This window comes from Phaseolus vulgaris, chromosome 9 (assembly GCF_000499845.2).
Source record: "Phaseolus vulgaris cultivar G19833 chromosome 9, P. vulgaris v2.0, whole genome shotgun sequence".
NCBI classification, from domain to species: domain Eukaryota; kingdom Viridiplantae; phylum Streptophyta; class Magnoliopsida; order Fabales; family Fabaceae; genus Phaseolus; species Phaseolus vulgaris.
The window spans coordinates 936,811-959,021 of NC_023751.2; the positions used below are offsets into that span (position 1 = coordinate 936,811).

Sequence of the window (22,211 nt, forward strand, 5' to 3'; positions counted from 1 at the left end):
TTGATCAGTCCGAGGATGAGATTTTCATTTTGAATGTTTTAAATTTTAAATTGTTATATATATTAAAATTCCTAAGTAGATGGATATATTTTGAGATAGTATTATATATTTATATGTTAATTAGATACTGTATACATAATATATTATCAAATATAGATAAAAATAAGGATGTTACAAAATTTTGTACATAAACAACATAATCAACATATCATAATATTTTTTAACGAACAAAGATTCATCTTTATATAAAAAAACAACACAACCATTTTCATAAAATTAACTTAAGGAAAATGATAAAAAAATACTTACTAAAAACAAAAATGACTTTTAGTAAAGTGAAAATGTTATACATCCACTAAAATCTCCAAAGGGGACTCACATATAAAAAAAATATTAACTATTTCAAAAATATAGAAAAAAAATTAAAAAATGTTGATTTTGGTAAAATTAAATTTGAATAATTAAAATTTTTATTTATAAACTTTATAAATTAATTAATAAAATATTGATACTTCAAATCTCATTTAAATCACTTGTATTCTCAAAAACAATTCAAATTGTTCCTTTCATTATTGTCTTTCTAACTTTGAAAATATAATAATAATAATAATTTTGTGTGTCTTTTAATAAAATGATCCAATAATAGATTCTTGATCATGTTATTTTGAATATGAAATAAATATTGTTAAAGAGATTAATTATCTTATGAAAGTAGAAGGTCCAAATGTAAATCAAATGAACTATTATATTATATAGAATTATAATTTTAATACTCCTTTATAAAATTCTAAATTTTAACAATTGAAATATCAAATAATATATTATCAAATGTATAAAAATTTAAATTTAAATAATTCAATGATCGGTACTTTTATAATTTAATTATGAATATTTTTATACTTAAAATAAATATAATATTGTGATAAAATATTCATCAGTACTTCAACCAATTCATCAAACACAACGAAAGTATGATATTTAAGTAAGTATATTGTTTTTTGAAACTAAATTAAAAAGCATTTTAACATGTTACATAAATATAAAACATTAAAATAAAATAATTAAAACTAAACAATATAATTAAAATAACAAGAACCCTTGAAAAACCTTGTCTCATTCTAATTTTCTGGTACAGTGGCTTAATATTTTTCCTCTTTCTTTCTTATAGATGGATCAGTAAGAAGATAAAAAAAAGTAAAATGGTAGATAATGGCATCATGAATTGTGAATGTTACTGTGAAGTTAACCTAACCGTGAGATCACCACTGAAGCATGAGATCCTGAGTGTTATATATACATCCTCATTTCATCTCTATAGCAGCAAAAGTGAACAGCCATGGCAGGGTTTCTTAAGCGTATTAAAGTATTTGCAGCTTTTTTTGCCCTCATTGTTCTTGTAGCCTCAGGTAAGTCCCGTTACGTTAATCCTAAAATGCATGTTTTTGTTGTTGATTTGATTAACTTGTGAGGTTATTTGTGTGGACAGCTTCGGAAGGGAAGGAAGACAGAGGCAGTTGTTGGCGGAGCAGCAAAACCTGGCCTCATCCAAGATGCTTCCATTCTTCCATTTGCAACCACCATTGCCAGACCTCAGACAACGCAATCTCAGGCCAATGTGCTTTCTTTTTCAAGAAATGCAAATGCAATTTCTGCGATGACCCCGTCTCAATGCCTCTTATATAATGCACATCTTCATCAATAAAATATCATATCCCCACTCATTTCATTTCTTCACAATAACTGCTGTATCTGTTTTATTATGTTCTTTGTTTTGGTTTTTATTATAATATACTGCATGCTCTTATTATACTTCTGCTATTCTAATTCTCTTAATTTTTTTTTATTAGCATTGAGATTAAACTATGATTAAATTATATATAAATTCATTTTATTTTATGGATATAAAAAATTAATAAATATGAGTTATTTTAAGGGTGTTTCAATCCTTATACATAATGACAACCTTAATCACTCTCAGTAGACATACTCCCAAGTATGGCTATACAAAACACTCCTAACTTAACCCAGAAAAAGTCACCTAACATACAAAGTAAATATCTCATAAAATCATCCCCATACAAACCATCGGATCTATGCACCAATCAGAAAAGAAAAAAAAAACAGAATGCGACTTGGATGAAACTCAAGACCAAGTCTTTAATTTGACCAATGCCTCCAATACATATACTACTCCTCCTTTAAAGATAAACCATATTTTTGTGCTTTCAGACATCATTAACTACTGCGATCCGAATCTCTCCACAAACCTCATCCACCGAAGCCAGCGCATTGCTCATCCTAAACTGGGAAAAGTTTAACAATGGGATATTATGAAACGCACCCTGCACACCCAGCCATAAACAACAATGGTTCCACAATAACCAAACAAATTTGCACTCGAAGAACAAATGGGTACTAGTCTCCTCCACCCCGCACAGGCTGCACGTAGAACTTGAAACCATAATCTTGTGCCTAACCAGGTTAGCCTTAGTGGCCAACTTGTTTTCCAACACCCTCCAAGCCGTAACTAGTGCAATAGGTACAACTTTATTCACCCAAAACTTTTTAAAACAATGTCCCATTCTCTCCATCTTTGTCCCCCCTTAGACGAAGTTAAGCCGACTTAACCGTATACCCGAGTTTTTCCCCTTCCTTCCACTCCCACCTATCCTCCTTATCCAAATCAAAAATCGCACCTTGGGCTACCTAAGAAAATAGAACCACTATTTTCTTCTCCCATTCAAACAGATTCAATCTCCAGACAAATTTTCATTCTCACTTTCCGTTATTCCATCCCCTGAAAGCTGCCACCACAAAATCTTTTAACAGACTCAGAAAAAACAACCTCCGGAAGACATTCTTCAAAGCCCCACTCCCTACCCAATTATCTTCCAAAAACAAAACTTCCTTTCCAGATCCCACCTTCCAATTAATGGAATCTTCAAAATTCCGACCCCAACCCTCCGAATTCCAAACCTTCCTCAAATCTTTACACCATATATATTCCTTATTATTTTTCCCTTCCTCTCTCAGGCTTCTCCAAACCCCGTACTTGGAAACAATAATCTCTTTCCATAGGCTACCCTTGGCTGACCCCAAGCGCCATACCCATTTACCGAGTAACGCCAAATTAAAAGTCCTTAAATCGATAATTCTGAGACCCCCGTCCTCACGAGCTTCACACACATTTTTCCAGGAGGCTCAGGCTACCTTTCTTCCCTTGGAACCCCACCCCCATAGGAAATTCCTTTAGATTTTCACAAACTCGTTTGCCACCGCCTCCGACATTTTGAATAAAGATAAATAAAACAATGGAATAGATGACAATACTGACTTTATCAAGTAAATCCTCCCTGCTAGAGACAAAAATCTACATTTTCACCTACTTAAACTTTTCTTCATTCTACCAACCACTCCATCCCAAAACGCCCTCCTCTTATGGCACCCTCCTACCGAAAACCCCAAATATACAAAAGGAGTCACCATCACTTCACAATTAAAAATCGTCGCGAAGCGCTGGATCATTATCTGCTCCACGCCCAGACCACCTAACTTGCTCTTCATGAAGTTCACCTTGAACCCGAAAGAGAGTTCAAAGCAATACAAAGTCGCCTTTATATTGAAAACACTTTTGACATTTGCTTCGCAGAAAAATAGAGTATCATCAGCGTACTCCAACATGTTTACCTTCACTTTCTCCCTGCCAATCTCCAAACTATCGATCAGGTTCTTCTCAATCACCATCCTAGACACTCCCGCCAAACCTTCCGCCACAATGAGAAACAAGAATGGAGCTAGTGGGTCGCCTTGTTAAAGATCTCTCTTTGGTAAAAACTCCTTAGTCGGACTACCGTTTACAAGAACTGACACAGAAGAAGACTTCAAACATCCTTTAATCCAAAGAATTCATTTGTTGCAAAAACCGACCCTTTCTAACATATAATAAATAAACTCCCATCTTACAGAATCATATGCCTTCTCAAAATCAACTTTGAAAAAACACATTTTTTCTTCCTTCTTTTCATCTCATCCAAAACTTCATTAGCAACTAACACGCTATCCAGCAAACCCCTCCCCTCGAGGAAAGCTGACTGCCTGACATCAATCACTTTGCTAATCACCTTTTTCATACGCAAAGATAACGCCTTTGAAATAATTTTGTACAGACATGCGACCAACGAAATAGGCCTGAACTCCCCTAGCTGTTGCGGATTTTCATTTTTTGGGATCAAACATAAAAACGACATATTTGAGCCCCGATGCCATTTTTCGCTTAGCTCAAAATCCTTCATCGCTGCCATAATATCCACTATAATGAAATCCCAACAGAACTTTATGAAACCCATATTAAAATCATTTGGACCAAGGCTCTTAGAACTTTCACAACTCCACAAGACTTCCTTAATTTCCTCTTTTGAAAAAGCTCCGACCAACATCTAATTATCCTCCCCAAAAATAGTATTAAAACAGACATTATCTATTTTACCAACAACTCTTCATTCTCAACAAATCTAGCTTCAAAAAAAATCGTTGACCTTATCTTTAATTTCATCCTTATTCTCACACCACCGAAGTTCTCGAGCACTCCTTCTATATTATTATATAATGTATAACCATAGTATATAAATAGGTGGTATAGCATTTTTTTAATTTTTTAGACAATTCTATTTTGTAATTTTATTTTTTTTATCTCATTCTCACCCAATATAAATTCATAAAACATTACTTTTAAAGGGTTGTTAAGCTATTAATGCAAACAAAATTATAATTAATTTTAAAGTGGGTGATTTCTGTCTGAACTTTAAAGTTTGATAAAGAGTTCCCTCTTTCATACGGAATCAAATTAAGATGATGACAAATATAAAATCGAAAAGATTTTATAAGGATTACATGATACTAATGAAAGTTATGTCTCACAAAATCTAATTAAGAAATTAAAAAAATTGTAAAACGACTTATTGAACTATAAGTGTTTAATGAAATTATATATTAAAATATATTTTTATCAATACAAAGTGATAAAATCAATACATTTAAATATATATAAGAAAAATTAATTTATTTAATCAAAATATATTTCGAAATATTTATAATTCAGTGTATTTTATCAACTTTTATAAGTGTACATGGTTTAGTTCTTTATTCATGTCACCATATTTATAAAATCTCTAAAAAATTAAATCCATGAGTAAAAAGGTGAAAAAGTCATGCAAACTATAAATTATATATATATACCTCATCACCACAACCTGCAAATAAAAAACACAACCTACAGTAACCCAACAATGACGAACGAAACCAAACCCACACCGAATAAACAACCAAACCAAAACCAAAAGGGAGAAACAACCAAACTCACCACAGCAGCATAGAAATTAAGGAAGGAAGAGAGAAAACAAACCACCAGATCAAAACCAAAAATGCTCAAAATTTGCATTCAAATTCAACAATTTTTTTATTATTTTGTTCACAGTTTTACCTTTTTACTATATATATAAATACTTTATTTATTTTTTAAAATAATCATTAAAATTAAATTTCTCTCGCTCATTTTCATTCTTTCTTTTTATAATTTCAAAATTTTCTATCCTCTCACGTTTCATTTATTCTCTCTCCAATCAAAATACTTCAAATTCCTTTAATTTTAAATTTAAATCTGTTAAATAATATCTTAAATATAAAGAAAACAACTTAAATAAAATAAAAAATGAAAATGAATATATAAAATAATAAATTTCATCACAATAACTAAATTTTATCTATAAATATAAAAATGTATGGGAAGGGAGCGCGTGGGGTTGAAGTGCAGTGGAAGTGAGAAACATGTGGGAGGCAATGCAACTCCTACCAACCCATCACCATTATCTACAGAATGCCCTAAACCACATCTAGTCTAAGTTTAGCTATGTCAGCTTCGCACGGCCATCTTTGATACAATGAATTAGAGAAAATATCTACAACTAAAACATAAAGAAATTTTATAATATATAATTGGATATAAAAATTATCTTATTTTATAAATATTTTTATTAAATTTATTGTATCATTTATAAGAACATTTTAAAATGTATAAGTACTACTGGAAACTTCTTTTTATAAACTGATTTTATAAGTTTGAATTAAACTTATAATTCTCTTCAACTCCATCTTTCATTATTCAGAGATTCCTCGATGATAGACCCGTTCAGCGTGTTACTTTGTTTCAACAAATGTTGGAATCTAGAATAGAGGTGTTTCAACAAATGTTGGAATCTAGAATAGAGGTGTTGGAATCTGGAATAGAGGTCAACGAGGTCACGGTTGTCTCTGATTTGAAGGAATGAGTGAGGCATTGGAGTTCACTCTCTGTCCAATGTTGTCACTACTCTTTGTTGATATGTGTTCTTGCCAATAAATCTGAGTTAGATCTTGGAAGTGGATTTCAGGTTAGTCTTTCAAATTTGTTGCTTTAAGATGCTTGAAAGATTATTCTAAGAAAAATTTCACCTCTTGATAAGACTTCGACGATAAGTCATTGAAAACATTAAAAATATGCTATAGTTTATATTGCATGAAAATAGTACTCACCTTTGTTTCGGGGTCTCAATATAAAAGGTCAATATATTTTCCTTTATTTTAAGGGTGTTGATGCATGGAGTATTATTTGTGTATTTTTGTTGAAGTTAGTGATAAGATAAATATAATTAACTTATTTAAGGGTGTAGATCTAATTGTTTTCTTTTTCATATTGTTTTAAAGAGTTTAACATATTTGGCAGTTGTCCTAACCTCTTTCAAGACTATTGAATTTGTCTTTATTTAGGTCGAGTTCTATCAGTTGGATCTCAGTTAAGTGGACCAAAGACATATGTTTTAAGTGATCGGGTCATGATCACGATCGAATCACTGGTGCATAAAGGCAAAATAAGTGCAGCTATTTTACATTTACAAGAGCGGCTATATAGCCGCATTTGATCAACACGCATTCTTAAATCGAAGAGAGTGCGACTGTATATCCGCATTTGTAAATACTATTTATAAGGGCAGTTATTTCTGGTAGTCGCACTTGTATATGCTTTTGAATCAGGGTTTAGGGGTTTAAAGGTAATGCATTTACAAGTGCGGTTGTGTAATACCCGCACTCATAAATGTGATTTACAAGGGCGGCTATGGTAAATAGTCGCCCTTGTAAATCACATTTATGAGTGTAGTTATGATAATAGCCACACTTGTAAATCTTGTGTTGCATTTATAACTGTGGCTATGGTAAATAATCGCCCTTGTAAATAGTGTTTTTTTAGTGCAATCTGTTTAGTGCTAATTCCCATATAAATTAACCTGTTCAATTATATATACCCAGCCAGACAAATACATAAATTGAAATAAATTAAGAGAATCAAATATATATTGATCAAAATGTATTACAAACACTAATCAAATTATATATAATTCCTACACTATTTATCAACTATCGCAGAGTTATAAAAGTTTAGGAAATATGTGGACCAAGAATGTCTCACATATGCTATGGCATCTGAAGTCATTGGTGTTTCATCCGTGAAGAACTGCATTTCAAAATATGGTTGACATAAATTAGTTTTAAGATACATATATGTTCAAGAATTATAAAAATAATTTAACATATCATGTTACCTCTTTCCAATCACTTTTAAGGTCTAGTCTTACAATGATAATCATTCATTGCATAACGTAATAGCCACACTCATAGCTTCCTGGTTGTTTATTACACTATAATTCAATAAAAAGTAAAAGTTAGTATATTGATAAACAATGAAAAGAGAAAGAAAAAAATTACAAACATTTATTCTTATCCAAATCAAATTTTGAAAATTTGAATTGGATCGACCTCTTAGGATGTTATATCCACGCCATGAACTGGTTAATACAAAAAACCTCGTTAGTAGATGGTTAATTGGTAACATACAGAGTTAAGTTTATAGTGTACTTATGTATCAATGATATTTTTAAGACTTGGGGATATCTTCTTGTGTAGGGAACATAACCACACAACAATCTTATCAACCATTGATAAGACAAGTAATTGCCAATGACCCCTATATCATCCATGAAAAGAGTTAGTAAATATTTAAAATATGAAATAATAATAATTGACGACATATAATTAAACTTACTCATTAATATAAGGGCATAAATAAATTTGTTTTCCCTCTTTTTCCAGGGTGTTAGTGATGTATGATTGGGTCTCATTTGCCTTTGCTCCAGTGGGATTAGTATATGCAGGATCTAAGAATCCATACACATTTTCCTTCTCGTCAGTGAGACAGACTCCATGCAAAAACCTACAAGTTATTAGTTAAAGCATAATCAATAATAATTTAACATAAAGTAAATTGAAATATAGGTAAAGATACTTACATCATAAAAAATTGAATTATATTTATATTGAGCTCCTGATACCCAGCTACAAATTCTAATAAATATGTCATGTATATGTATAGTGGCAGTTCAGTGTTTACTTGAAAAAATGTATCATCCCAGGGAACTTCCAAAGGATCTGGACCAATCTGTCTAGCAGCTACAACTAAGGAAGCTATAGGATCGTCAACCGGAACCTCATGCTTCTTTTCCGGACTTGGTTTCCGACGAGGTTTCTACAAAATAAAGAACATTTGTATTAAATTATATGTAATATATAAATATAAATATAAATATAAATTAATATAATGAAATGAAATTATTACATGAGGTTCTGGCATAATTCGAATGAGGTGTTTGGGCCAGGCAGCGAATGTCTGAAATGCATCAAGCCATAATGGTTACCTCATCTGAAGGTAGTGGAACACGATTATCATGTACTCATACTGTTTCAACTGTTACCTTCGCCACATCAGGGGAGAGAGGAATGTTATGTGATGGAAGAGGGCCAAGCACACCCTTCCATGAAAGGCAAGAGCCAAGTCAAGAACGTCTAGACCCCAAGGCAAGAGCATCTAGACCATCCAAGACCAAGCTAGGAGCGTCCAAGACCAAGCTAGGAGCGTCTAAAGATCAAGCTAGGAGCGTCTAAGACCAAGCTAGGAGCGTCTAAGACCAAGCTAGGAGCATCTAAGACCAAGCTAGGAGCATCTAAAGATCAAACTAGGAGCGTCTAAGACCAAGCCAAAAGCGTATAGAACAAGGAGACTTGGATCAAGCTATGAATGGAAAAAGGCCTAATAGCACATATTCCGTGAAGGCCCATCAAGTGTAGTTTAGCTTTAAATGAGGTGTAAATAGCATAACCATGTGGACAATTGTTTAATTTTCTGCACATTAGAATTAAGGAAGCATTAACCTTGATTAGCTAAAGGTTTCTAGAAGCCTTTACTAATAAAGGACCATGTGCACCCATGTGCCATGTGCACCCATGTGCTTCACATTTACATTTCATTTGGCTTACATTTGTGTAGCATTTAGGTCATCAAATCTGGTCCTCCTTAGCCTATAAAAGGAGGAGCCAACCTCATGTATTGCAAGATTAATTGAATAGTGAAATGCTGCCAAAATTGTGCCATTCTCACTCCTTGCCTAAACTCTCTTAGGAATAGGCTTTTAATCTTCAAACCTTTCACCACCTTCAAAGGGGTTGGCTGAACCTCCCCATTTCCACACTCTTCATGCACCTTCAAGGTCACCATAGCTCCTAGGAGGATTTTGCACATCTCAATCCATAGCTTCCGCACCATTTTTCACAACATCCAAGAAGAGCTCCATGAATTTGCCATCATTATGTAAGGTGGTGGTCTCTTCATAGACTTTTCCAATGGCCACCACCTGAGGAAGCTTATCGCCTGCTACCAGTAGCTCACATTCCCTTGTCTGCCCAATGATATCCTCCCCTGATGTTGTAGGAGTCGCAAACCTCCCTTTTGTGCTCTTGGGAGTGGGACTAACAAGGGGTTGAATCAGCTCAGCACAAAGTTGTTGCGATAGAAACTCTTGTCGCAACTCTAGCCGCATCCGATCAGTCTCCTTTCTCATCTCCTTCATTAATTCTTCACGTATCTTAGTCTTCATTTCTGCTTTGCTCTCTTGGGGGGAGGAGGATGAGTGTCGTTGTGAAACTCCAAAATATAGTTTAATTCCAACCCCTTGTCAAGCTGCACGAACACGACCACAATGCTCAAGTCGTGCAATTGCTTCAACTAGGATATCGTGACGACCTTCAGGAACAAAATTATCTTGGGATTCCAAGGAATCCTGCAAGAGAAAAAAATCATATCAGTTTTTAATATAATTAATGTTTTAAAATAAATGAAAAAGGGCTAAAGATAACTTACAATTTTTTCGATGATAACCCCTGATTGCTCAGAACTTGGTGCACCCGACTTTTTAATTCGAACTCTCTTCCATTTTACATGGCGAAAAAGTGGTGATGGAGGAGAAGTGACCCATGTTTCCACATTCTCAGACGATGTCCCCTGTCTAGATTGCTCCTTTTCCACCATCAGTGATTGCTCAAGCTTTCGATACCCCGAACGAGACAGTACGTGTGGGGTAACATTCTTTAAAGCTATCTCTTGAGCTTTCTTCCGACGATCCTGTCATCATTGAAATAAACAAAGTGAATTAAAAAATATCAACTTATTAATGCTATATAAATAAAAATAGTTAAGTAACTTCACTTACCATCTAAGCTTCATTTTCACGGCTTTCTTTAAAAAGACGTTATGTCTCTTCATCAATATGTTTGTACTTTAAACATGGATTTTCGCCTTTAAGGTTGTAAAAAATATATCTAGAAGTTAGTCTTGACTTAAAGTGACGAAATTTAAGTCCGATATTGGATATAATCTTTGATCAAAGCAGTTCCACATTAGGAATTTTAAAATTTTCCTGCAAAATAACATCACCAAATTAAAATTAATCAATGAATATTAAAAAGCATTATATGGTAACAATAATAATGTAAAGCTTACCAAAACATCCTCCTAGATCATGTTCTGATCGACCTCTGACATGTCATCCCATGAATTAATCAAAATGGAGAGCCTCTCACGAGAAACAACTCCAAGATAGTTATTAAACTCATCTGCATTAGGACCAAAAGCCACTCCAGTGTTGACGTCAATGTCAACACATGTCGTCTCACCAACAGCATGTTTCAATGTGAGATGCTTCAATCTAGTAGGTTCTCTACTGCCTCGTCCGGATTGGGATCTGATTGGAGTTTGATCGTCATTCATATATGTGTTAAAAAAATTAGGTAACAAACATTAGTTAATTTGCATCGAATTAAAATCATATAAAACAAATACATAAAATTCTAAATGTGTATTTATAGGTTGCATGTGGGTTGAATGTTCATATGTAAATTCCTTCACTGTGGTCTTTACGGGTTGCATGTACATCATCAAGTACATCCTCATCTTTATTAATTATTATGTGAAGGAACGGGGGTCACCATTTTCAATATCATCTATGGTCTCCCCCTGCTTTTTCCCGTGTAAAACGACATACCAATGTTCTGACGTAGGATCTTTCACGTAGAAAACCTGATATGCTTGTTGAACCATTATAAAGGGCTTATCTCGATACCTTATCTTTCGAAAGTCCACTAGTGTGAATCCTGATTCATCAATTTTAACCGCACTTTTATTGTCAACCCATTTACACTTGAAAACTAGAACGAAAAACTTAGTGTAGTCACCTCCCATATCTCTTTTATAAACCCATAGTATGCCATTGATCCAAGCACTCGATTTGTATCTTTCGAAGTCAAAAACTGCATTGACTCGGCTTTAAGAGTAACACCAGAATTTTGAAATGTACTCTTTTCATCCATAGACTTCGTGTAAAATATACAATTATTCACTTCATACGCTTTACATGAAATGACATCAAACTTCAATCCAACAACCAACCAGGTCAAGGTCTCTGATGTCGTTGAATCCTTTAACACCTCGTCTTTAAACCAAGGCATGAAAGTTCTATTATGTTCCATCAAGACCCATTTCTCTGCTTGTCTTGGGTTATTTGACTTCACAATGGCTTTATGAGCTTCTATGTAAGGTATAACTTCATCTATGTTATTCAATATATACAAATGTGCTTGCAAGACTTCTGATCGAGATTTGCTTACAATATTCACACCATGTAAACATTTACTTGTAGAATGCTTGTGGTGCCATGAATTAGCTGGAAGACCTATTGGATTTTCTTTTGACATGTACTATGAACAAAATTCAATACTTTCTTCAACTATGTACCTTTCAATCATTGAAGCTTCTGGACGATAATGATTTTTTACATAACCTTTCAAAATTTTCATATACCTCTCAACAGGATACATCCATCTTAAGTACACTGGTCCACACAATCTAACCTCTCTTACCATATGCACCACTAGATGAACCATGATGTCAAAAAAAGATGGAGGAAAAAACATCTCCAATTCATACAAGATAACAACAATTTCATTTTGAAGTTCATCTAGTTTTGATGGATCAATGACTTTACAACAAATGGAATAGAAGAATGAGCACAAACGAGTTATGGTATGTTCAACATTTTTTGGTAAGATCCCACGAATAGCTACTGGCAACAACTGTTGCATCAAGATGTGACAATCATGAGACTTCAACCCAAATAACTTCAAATCTTGCATTGACACTAGGCTCTTCACATTTGAGGAATGTTGATGGCATTTCATGTGTTCTTCTTGAATCAAAGTAGTGAAACGTGATGCGGAAGCAATGGGTGAGTGAAACAAAGCCCTCCTAGGAGTTGTGTTGGCTTTGAAGGTGCATGATGAGTGTGGTGTTTGAGTGGTTCGGCCAGCTCAAGGGAGAAAGGTGAAAGGATTGAAGTTTATAGCCTAGATTTCTAGGAGAAGTAAAGCTAGTGCACAAAAATGGCAGCATAACAATACTCAATTAAACTTGAAAATACAAGGTGTAGGCTCCTCCTTTTATAGGCTAAGGAGGACCTTAATGCAACCCTAATGTTACCAAAATGAAATGCAAATTACATCCAAAGACTAAAGGCACATGGCCGGCCCTAGCCTAAAGATTCCTTCTAGAAAACGCACCAAATCTTAACAAATCTAGGTTAAGTCCTTATGAAACCATGTGTGCTATTTACACCACAATTAATACCATGCTACCCTTAATGGGCCGTCCATGTATCTTACACAAATCTTTCTTGGATTCACATTGGTCTAGACGCTTCCTCCATTGGCCTAGACGCTTCCTCCATTGGCTTAGACGCTCCTCCCATGGCCTAGACGCTTCCTCCATTGGCCTAGACGCTCTTGGTTTGGCTTTGGATGCTTATGTCTTGGCTCTTGTCTTTCTTGTGAGGTTGTGCTTGGCCCTCCTCCATCATCCCCTCCCTCTTGAAAAGGATTTGTCCTCAAATCCAAGGCTTTTGCTTGGGGGATGGTTATGGCTGGATGGTGTCCATCATCTCCTCCTTCATGAGAAGATCTATCCTCAGATGTGCATTCTTGATCTCGGATAGCAGCCTCTTTGCTTCGTCAAGATGTATCCTCCCGGATCAAATGTCAATCTATGTGAATCCTGAAACAAAGCAAAGGAGTTAGGGTGAGCCTTTGGAAAACAATTAATTGTGTGAAGTTGCCATCTTTGTTTTTCTCTTGTTTTGGTCAACTTCTCAGAATATCTCCCTTTTGAGGGTTGTAGGTGCCCTCTATTCCTCTTATATTTTCTAAAATTTTCAAAAGTAGTTACTTTTTCCTTAGGCATAATACCTTTAGGAAATGGTGACAACTTTAAAAAGGCAAGAGGACTATGTTCACATACAACTTCAAATGGAGAGATATGAGTAATCTTGTGGACTACTCCATTGTATGCATGTATAAAAGGAAAAAGATTCTCATCCCAAGAATTGTGGGTGTCCCTCATGATTTCGTGAAGCATAGAAGGGAGAGCTATGTTTTCAAATTTTGGAGCTCTATCCCTTATTTTTGAAAATAAATCATGGAGGCTTGTCACTTTTCTTAAGAAGAGTTTGTCCACTTCCATGAAGAAAGAATCAAGACCTTTTGTTGTCCTAGGAAGCTCTAATAGGAAATGTGTGTCTTCCCAAGTATCTTTTACAAAAGGTGAAGGAGTATAGAGTTCTTGAGACTTTGCTTTAGGTGTAGTTTGAAAACAAGAGTTGTACCTAAAGTAATGTCTTTGAACCTCTTTTCTCATGGGTGACAAAAGTTTTCCTCTTAAAAGCTCTAGAGTTTCATCAATTCTCATTTGCCCCATGAGTTCTCCTTCTTGTAGACTTTTTCTCTTATGTGCAAAGAGAGTCTCGTTGGTACAACCATTGTTTATGAAAATTTGTACATTTTGCAATGGTTGTCTCAATAAGACATGGCAAGTTGTTCTAGGCACTACTTCATACAAAAATTGGTAGGTGCTTATAGATAACTTGTCATTCTTTTGGGGATATCTTAACACATTGGAGAAATAGTCTTGGTCTATGCAAGCTTCTTTTAAAGACTTTTCTTTTGTGCTCATGCTTGCAAGTGTTCCTTTACAATAGGAAAGGCTAGGTTGTTCAACAAGAAGCATGTTTGTAAAGATAGTTTCATTGTGCTTGACTTGTTGAATGACCTTGTGGGAAGGAACACTATTCTCCCACGCCTTTTGTTTCCCAAATTTTTTTTCTTTTTCTATTTTTTCTTCATCCCTTTTGTGTTTCATTTGTATTTGGTCTTTTACTACTTGGGAATGTGGTAAAGGGCTAAGTACAAATCTTTTGTGCTTGTGGATGAAAGAAATCTCGTTAGTTAGACCATTATGCGAGGTTTTCTTATCAAATTGCCATGGTCTACCTAATAAGATGTGGCAAGCTTCCATAGGTACTACATCACATAAAACATTGTCTTTGTAGTTACCTATAGAAAACTCGATTTCCACTTGTTTGTCTACACGTAGTTCTCCATCCTCATTGATCCATTGTAAATTGTACGGTTTTGGATGAGGAACTACTTGTAGTTTTAATTTTTCAATCAATCTAGTGCTACAGCAATTGCAGCATGACCCACCATCCACAATAAGAGAGCATATACTTTTTAAAATATTGCATCTAGTATGAAAAATGTTCTCTCGTTGTGTCTCGTTGGATGCACTAGGTTGATTGTGGAGGATTCTTTGAATCATCAATAAGTCCCCCTCCAAAGGATTTATCCTTTCTCCTTCCCCTTTTTCTTGAGTACTAGGTTCATCCTCACCACTTGTGTACTCATCTTTTCCTTTTAAAAACAAAACCCTTTGGTTTGGACATTGTGCTTGCACATGCCCTCTTCCAAAACATTTAAAACACTTGGTGTCCCTAGCACGGATGTATGGGGTGGAGGCATCTTTCACTAAGGGTTTGGTAGTTTCTTTGGATTCGTCTCTAGGTGTACTACCCTCCCTTTTAAAGTCTTTCTTGGGATAAGAGTTGGAGTAAGAACCCACCCTTAGATTTGAAGTTTTGCGCAAATTTTGTTGTTCAACTTTAATGCAAAGTTGAACCAAATCATTCAAGTCTTGGTAGGGTAATAGTTCTACTCGATCCCTTATCTCAAGGTTGAGCCCACTTAGAAACCTAGATATGGTGGTGGTTTCTTCCTCTCTAATGGATGCTCTCATCATGTAGAGCTCCATTTTCTGCCTATACTCTTCCACACTTAAGTTCTTTTGTTGGAGTCTTTGGAGCTTGTCCATCAACTCCCTATGGTAGTAGGAAGGTATGTGGCGACGTCTTAGGGCTCCCCTAAGGTCATTCCAATATTCTATGGAAGGCTCCCTATGAAGACGTCGGTCTCTCTCTAAAGAGGTCCACCAATACATGGCATTGCTTTGGAAACTAAGGGTTGCTAAGGGTACCTTCCTCTCTTCACTCACCCTATGGCAAGCAAAGAGTTGCTCTACTTTCATCTCCCAATCTAGGTAGGCCTCTACGTCTTCCTTACCATAGAAATGGGGTAGGTCTACCCTTACTTCCTTTGGGCTCTCTTGCTCCCTTTGTCTAGTTCTTCTAGGGGGTGGTTGGTAATAATCATTGATTCTACGGCTGCCCTCCCCTAGAGACTCAATACTTTGAGATGCATGAGTAAGCGTTTTTTTTTATTTTTGAGATTTTTGGGATTTCTCTTCTTGAGCTCTAGCCAACTCATTAATTTTGTTTTCATTCTCCAATTGTCTAAAGGAAATTAATTGTACCGCTTGGGATACCTCTTTTAAAAGGGTTTTCAAAGATTTTACTTCACTTTCCATAGACTTTGGAGAATGAGAAGAAGAAGACATGGCTAGAACTTTGTGTAGTTAGATGTTTTACTTTGAGAAAGTTTAGGAAAGCTAGAGAAGGTAGTTTTCCAGGTAAGGGAGGTGAGTCACAATGGACTACTTAAGTACCAAGCCTTTTCCTTGCCAAAAACTTTCCTCCAATGACTTCACACAAAATTTTCTCTTAGTAAAACACTTAGAACACAAGAAGTTGAGAAATCAAAAAGCAAGAAAACTATGTAAGCTAGATATGCAGCAAAGCTAGTCGGTATAGCACAAAATTAAACAATACTAAGCATGCAAAACGTTTCTACCAAAACAAAAGAAAACAAGTTCAAACAAGCAACAAATTACTAAGCAAAATTACTATGCTATTCGGCCCTAGGTGAGGCTTCTTGGACACTTTGAGCCCTTGAAGACACACTCACCGTCTAAAACGTAATTTAAAAGAGGTAATTAACAATAAACCAAGTTGTAAAGGAGATAAGAAAACCCCCTTTGTTGTTCCTCTTTTTGGTTAGTGCACTTTCTTTGTTGTCTTGATTGTTGATCTTCTAGGTGTTTGTAGTGTTTGTTTCAAGGAAGCTTGTTTCGGCCTTAGCTTTGACTCCTCCTTAGAAAGTTGGCTTTAATTCTCCAATTTCCAGCACCTATTCACAAGGGCTTAACCTTAAACCAAGTCAATTTCCATGCACATAAGCACCAAGAGAGAATTAAATTCCAGCACCCAAAATGAGAGGTCAAGAAACAAAAGCAAGAAACAAATTTAATTGAAAGAAAACAGTACTACCAAAAGGATTTATAATATGACAACTTAGAAAGAGATTCAAGAAATTAAAGCAAACAATTAAAGGTACTCAATAAAAGTTGGCACACAAAAGGAATTCCTAAAGAAAAGCACTAGATTAGATGACCAAATAAAAAAAACAGCACCACTGGAAAATGTTGTGGGCCAGAAAACGTGTTTGTTCCCCGATTTATGCTGAGCTGTAATTGTAAGATTTGTTTCTGAAATTTGGATGCAAGAAAATTCAGGATCTTATCTAAATTTTGGCTTTGGAATCACCTAAAACGCATGCACCATTTTTTTTTAATAATTTTTTGCAAATTTGGTGTGCAGTTAGACCAGCTGGAGCGCTCAAGATTTGCACTCTGATTTTGTAAGATTTATCATTTTTTTTCTGTTGCTTCTTTTGACCTCATTCTTTTTTTGTCTTTTCTATAACACTTTAAACTTGCATTTTCCAGAAAATCAGAATTTTCCTATGGGTGGAAATATTTTTTTAAAACAAAACAGCCCAGAACAGAGAGATGATACAGGGGAAATCTGGAAAACTGGAAGAAAACAGCAAGATAACCAAAATTAACACAATGGAAATGTAAGAATGGAAATTGTGTAAGAACTAAGACACAATTATGAACTCAAACTAAAAATAAAAAGCACCAAAGGATCAAAATAACAGCAGATTAAAGCAATATAAAGAGACCCAAAACAAGAAACAATCAAGCCAAAAAAAATAGGACTACTAAGAATTGATGACAATTATGGATTCACATGACTTGACACAACATTTATAGATTCAGAAAAATAAAGACTCAAAGCATAAAATGAAGCAATTATAAGAAAGCAATAAGGACTCAATTTCCTAAAAGAAAAACAGCCACACAATGGTGTAAGGAATCCTATCACAAGCTGCACAGAATTTGTTCAAGATCAATTGAACAATTGTGCTTTGGTTGGATCTTCCATAAGCACACCAAGAACAATTTAAAAATATAAAAACAGCAAGACAAGTAAGGAATTGAAATGACAAAGATGAAATAAAGAAGAACTGAAATTAAAAGACCAAGCTACTCATCTTGAAGAACCAAAAGCTCATGATACCAAATGATGGCATTTCATGTGTTCTTCTTGAATCAAAGTAGTGAAACGTGATGCGGAAGCAATGGGTGAGTGAAACAAAGCCCTCCTAGGAGTTGTGTTGGCTTTGAAGGTGCATGATGAGTGTGGTGTTTGAGTGGTTCGGCCAGCTCAAGGGAGAAAGGTGAAAGGATTGAAGTTTATAGCCTAGATTTCTAGGAGAAGTAAAGCTAGTGCACAAAAATGGCAGCATAACAATACTCAATTAAACTTGAAAATACAAGGTGTAGGCTCCTCCTTTTATAGGCTAAGGAGGACCTTAATGCAACCCTAATGTTACCAAAATGAAATGCAAATTACATCCAAAGACTAAAGGCACATGGCCGGCCCTAGCCTAAAGATTCCTTCTAGAAAACGCACCAAATCTTAACAAATCTAGGTTAAGTCCTTATGAAACCATGTGTGCTATTTACACCACAATTAATACCATGCTACCCTTAATGGGCCGTCCATGTATCTTACACAAATCTTTCTTGGATTCACATTGGTCTAGACGCTTCCTCCATTGGCCTAGACGCTTCCTCCATTGGCTTAGACGCTCCTCCCATGGCCTAGACGCTTCCTCCATTGGCCTAGACGCTCTTGGTTTGGCTTTGGATGCTTATGTCTTGGCTCTTGTCTTTCTTGTGAGGTTGTGCTTGGCCCTCCTCCATCAAATGTCCTTGTGGCACTTTCACACCCTTTAGACATTGACATAAACTAGTTTTTTCATCTTTTGACATGGTGTAACAAGCTAGGGGCAAATATTTACACTTACCCATTTCTATGGGTGCCAACTTGCCTCGGATGTTCATCTCAATCAAATCTAAATGAGCACTTAGACCATCATTCGTCTTCCCGTTAATGTTAAGAAGTATACCAATTAAGCTATCACACACATTCTTCTCAACATGCATTACATCTATACAATGTCTGACTTCTAACCTCGACCAGTACGGAAGATCAAAGAAGATTGATTTTTTCTTCCAAATGTTTGTCACATGTGACTTTTTTTTTACTTACCGAAGGTGTGGTCTGTGTTATTTACCTTTTCGTAAACCTCAACACCAGTTAATGGAGTCGGTGGACCATTAGTCTCTTGGTGTCCATTAAAGGCTTTTTTCAACCTCCGGTAAGGATGATGACTTCTAAGAAACCTCCGATAACGAAGATATATTGTCTTCCTTCCATGTTTCAATTGTTGAGAAGCAATGTCTTCTTCGCATATTGGACATGCTTTATGACCCTTAATACTATAACCTGATAAGTTACCATATGTCAAAAAGTCATTGATGGTGCAAAATGACATGGCATGAAGTTTGAAAGTTTCATTAGCAAATCCATCAAATACTTCAACTCCCTGGTCCCACATTAACTTCAAATCTTCAATTAGGGGACTTAGATAAACATCTATGTCATTCTCTGGCTGTTTCGGATCGGATATCATCATAGACAACATCATGTATTTTCGTTTCATGCACAATCTAGGAGGTAAGTTGTAAATAACTAGTAAAACAGGCCATGAACTGTGATTTGTACTCATATTACCAAACAGATTCATTCCCTTTATAGCTAAACCAAGTCGAATATTTCTTGATTCTTTACCAAACTCTGGAAACCCATCATTAAATTTCTTCCACTGAATAGAATCAGCTGGATGTCGGTACATGCCATCACATTTCCTCTCATATGCATGCCATCTAAGATTCTTAACATCGTTTGGATTTGCAAACAAACACTTCATCCTTGGAATGATGGGAAGATACCACATAACCTTCATTGCTTTTCTATATCTTCAATAGTATCAACATCTTTTTGTTTCAACTTATAACGTGATAACTCACACCTCGGACAACTTTTCAACAATTCAAAATCTTTCCGGTATAATATATAATCATTAGGACATGCAAGTATCTTTTTATACTCCATACCCATTAGACAAAGAATCTTTTTGGCCTCATAATTACGATTAGGTAGAGTATTTCCCTTGGAAACATATCCTTCAAAAACTGAAGTAATTTTGTGAAGCTTTTATCAGTCCATCCATTTATTCCATTTATTGCCTTCAAACTCATCAATCTTAACACCGCCGACAACCGTGTGAAGTTAGTTGATCCAGGATACAATGGAGTCTCTACATCGCTTGACATACTTCCATATCCATGCGCTTCTGCAAAAGACTCAACTCCCACATCATGAATCATGTCCTCCAATCGATCATCATCTACATCATCATGTACTACATCTTCCATGGTGGACCCCACATATTCTTCAGTTATGGAAACACGTGGTAAATTTAACACTTTACCATGCCATGTCCAAGTTTTCTAAGATCGAAGAAACCCATCACATAGAAGGTGTTCCCTCATTATTTTAACATCCAGTATCCTTCCATTTAAACAGTTAACGCACGAACACCTGATATTTGCTCCATCATGACCACTATTAATCGTGTTACATTGTGCAAATTGTATAAATTCTTCTACTCCTCTTTCGTACTCATCACTTATGCGAAGAGAATTAATCCAATTTCGATCCATTCTATTCTGAAATAGTCATTCAGATTTTTTTTAATCAGTGTTCTATCTCACTTGTTTGTCGAGGGTCGAACACCCCCGGACTCAATACCAGCACGTATCAATTGTAGAGGGTGGACCCTCGAACTCAATACAAACACAATAATTCTATTTTAAACTAACAACTAACATAATATAAATTAAAATTAAAATAAACACTAAATAATATAAATTTTAAAAAATAGAAATTATAATACATAAATAAAAATTCAAAAAATAGAAAATATCACCAACCTTGTGTGTGAAGGCAACATTGCCAAGAGTAGCACAGCGGCGACAGCAGACGAGGCGGTGCATGCGAAAGCAGCGACGTAGCACACAAGAAACCAAAGAGGAACCCACGAAGCCAATGCAACAGTATCAATGAACCCACGAAAAAATTTATGTACATTGGTGAAGAAGAAAGAGAGCTCAGAAACATACACAGACACAAACGCAGTATCAATGAAGTTGCAAGAAGAGATGAACGCGAAGCACAAATGCGAGCAGAGTGCAAACGCGAAACGCTTCTGGAGTAAGTTGATTTAGGGTAAAAATGATTTACGAGTGTGCACTCATAAATCAAAGCGCTTGATTTGCGAGTGCGGCTTTACCTATAGTCGCACTTATAAATCAAAGTGCTTGTGCGACAGTTACAAATAACCGCATTTGTAAATGAATTAATTTCAAAAATGTCACCGCATTTTTTACGAGTGCGTCTGTTCATAAAGCCGCACTTAATAAACAATAATTATTTTTACATTTTGCACTAGTGAATGGTACCATATGAACGACAGAGGGCACGGAAGGTGTTTGATGATGTTGTGGGCAAAGACGTTTTCGTTTGGACTGCAATGATTTCTAGCCTTGCCTTTCACGGGCTATCCAAGGAAGTTGTTCACATGATTTTTATGGAAAGCTCTGGAGTGAAACCTGATGAGAAAACGGTGCATGAGGTTTTAAATTAATTTCTATAAAGTGACTCACATGACTTAGAGTTTGGGTTTTGGGCCCGAATATGATTTAGCAATAATAATAGGATTAAATGTTGATTGGTTAATGTGAGAAATATATATATGATGATATACCTAATGAAAACCAACATCTGATGGAGATTGGGAATTAAGGTCAATAGGGTTCTGTTTCTGCAAATAATAGTTGTCTCACTATTAACCATCACGAAAGTGTGTGACAAGAACGGAATTGCTAAGAGATAGATTGAGACAAAGGAGATAAAGAATTTGCTCAAATAGGATCACTCATGGATCAAGGTAAGTGCCTATTCCTTCTTGATTGTGTGAGAATAAAAAATATGGTAAGATTTGTATGTGAACATTATTGTATGTGTTCAATTATACGTTTACAAATGTTTTAATTTACATGTGGTATCAGAGCCATGTTGCTCATTTTGTGATTCTCCATTAATGTTTTTCCATAATTTTAAGAACCCTAATTCGGTTTCCAATTTAATTAATCCCAATTGAAGAACCCTAATTTTAAAATTAGGGTTTAATGATCAAAGTTTTCA

At 35.2% G+C, this 22,211-nt stretch overlaps 1 long non-coding RNA gene across 1 annotated transcript; it reads left to right on the plus strand.

Moving 5' to 3' along the window:
* Positions 1 to 1,318: 1,318 nt before the first annotated feature.
* Positions 1,319 to 1,818, plus strand: LOC137822529 (uncharacterized). Its single transcript, XR_011082934.1, has 2 exons — positions 1,319 to 1,406; positions 1,487 to 1,818. It is a non-coding gene; the product is annotated as an uncharacterized lncRNA (long non-coding RNA).
* Positions 1,819 to 22,211: the final 20,393 nt, after the last annotated feature.